The following is a 2,469-nucleotide window of genomic DNA, read 5'->3' as shown; positions in this document are numbered from 1 at the left end:
ATATAACATACTCAAAAGGAAGCAGAACCCACATCCTGTAAAGAATCGAGCTGTTCCTTTTAATCTGGAACTAAGTGATTTGTTCATGATTAGTGAATAATGCACGTTATGCTTCTTGAAAACATTTTATTTGGAAAATAATATCTGACTTTTCATCTCATTCAATTAACCAGTCCTTGTTAATCTTCTCAGTAACTGCTGCATACATTAGGTAGACAATGATTGACACTGCTGTGCAATGCAGTACACCAGCACACTTTACAGGCTATCTTTCTGGCTGATGTTGATGTTAACAGGAGCTTGGTACAATGTCCTTCATGTGACAAGCAATGACAAGTGGTGTAATCCAACAAACAGGCTCCAATCTAAAGATTCGTTTTAGTTTTGTTTAGGAAAAATATTAGAAAACTGGCCCTGAAGTTATATCGAATACGCAGGTTTTATGCAAACTGATAAAAGGGGGAAGGTGTTGGTATTGGTTTATTATAGGCACGTGCTCCACAATGCAGTAAAACACTTTGTTTTGTGTACATTCTAGGCAAATGATACCATTGATGAGTATGGCCATTCCACGCACAGTACATTGGTGGTACAAAACGATGAAAGGGTACATAGTGTAGAGTACAATGCTACAGAGACATAGACCATGCAGATGTGAAGGAACGCAACAAGGTAGGTTGGAAGATTGGGAATACATCTTTCGGGCGGCATGGTGGCACAGCGGTAGAGTTGCTGCCTTACAGCGTCACGGGCCCGGGTTCGATCCTGACAACGGGTGCTGTCTGTATGGAGTTTGCACGTTCTCCCTGAGACCGCGTGGGTTTTCTCTGCGTGCTCTGGTTTCCACCCACATTCCAAAGACATGCAGGTTTGTAGGGTAATTGGTTTCTGTAAAGTGTCCCTAATGTGTAAGATAGAACTAGTGTACGGGTGATTGCTGGTCAGCATGAACTCGATGGGCCAAAGGGCCTGTTAGGGATATGGGCCAAATGCAGGCAACTGGGACTAGCTCAGTTAGGTAATTTGGCTGGCATGAGCGAGTTGGGCTGAAGGGCCTGTCTCTGTGTGGTATTTATCATGTAGCATTTCATCTTGTCTATGTTTTGAGGAGGAATTGTTCACCCCTGAACTCTTGGTAATGTCCTACAGTGAGAAGCAGCATTCCACTTCTCACTTTTCACTTCTCTGTCTGAACGGAGTTTGTAAGTTCTTCCTGTGACTGCGTGGGTGTCCTCCGGGTGCTCAGGTTTCCTCCCACACATCAAAGAAGTTCAGGTTTGTAGGTTAGAAACATAGAAACATAGAAAATAGGTGCAGGAGTAGGCCATTCGGCCCTTCGAGCCTGCACCGCCATTCAATATGATCAAGGCTGATCATCCAAATCAATATCCCATACCTGCCTTCTCTCCATACCCCCTGATCCCTTTAGCCACAAGGGCCACATCTAACTCACTCTTAAATATAGCCAATGAACTGGCCTCAACTACCTTCTGTGGCAGAGAATTCCACAGATTCACTATTTACTCTCTGTGTAAAATATGATTTTCTCATCTCGATACTAAAAGACTTCCCTCTTATCCTTAAACTGTGACCCCTTGTTCTGGACTTCCCCAACATCGTGAATAATCTTCCTGCATCTAGCCTGTCCAAGTTTCTATAAGATCCCCCCTCAATCTTCTAAATTCTAGCATGTACAAGCCGAGTCTATTCAGTCTTTCTTCATATGTAAGTCCCAGGAATCAGTCTGGTGAACCTTCTCTGTACTCTCTCTATGGCAAGAATGTCTTTCCTCAGATTAGGAGACCAAAACTGTACGCAATACTCCAGGTGTGGTCTCACCAAGACCCTGTACAACTGTTAATTGGCTTCTGTAAATTGCAAATTGTCCCTAGCGTTTAGGACAGTTAGTGGGTTAGTGGGCAGGGATCGCTGGTGGGTGCGGACTCGATGGGCTGAAGGGCCTATTTCTGTGCTCTATCTCTAAACTAAACTAAATGAAACTAAACTTCCCAGCTTTGTATGCTCTCTCAATGTTTGCACGGCCATATTTTTTTTATTTGTGTTGCTCACATCAGTAATAATTAATTCCATTTTCAAAACATGTTATTTATAATATTACAACATGTGCGTGAATGTGTATGAAAAGAAAGATGGCAAATTGGCCAACTACAGTTCTAGCAATTACTCATTATTAAAATAAGTGATAAACTGCTCCATCATAGCCCACTCTTTAATTATTCCTGTTTAAGTGCCCCTGAACAGCGAGGTGTAATTAACGTAGAGCCTGAGGCTTGTGTGGAACTTGTGGTTGAGTGGTTCAGGGGTACGTACGGCCGTGGTATACAGCCTCCGTGTCTGTGCGGGCAGCTTCATCACCACCCGTGGTAGCCTTGTTGGTTGGGGACACAAAGCAGCCTGAGGATTGTGAGCTGAAGAGGCATTTGCACCGTGGGACATCACAGAGAGATC

The sequence above is a fragment of the Amblyraja radiata genome, chromosome 37 (genome assembly GCF_010909765.2).
Source record: "Amblyraja radiata isolate CabotCenter1 chromosome 37, sAmbRad1.1.pri, whole genome shotgun sequence".
NCBI classification, from domain to species: domain Eukaryota; kingdom Metazoa; phylum Chordata; class Chondrichthyes; order Rajiformes; family Rajidae; genus Amblyraja; species Amblyraja radiata.
Note: the sequence above shows the minus strand (reverse complement) of the source record.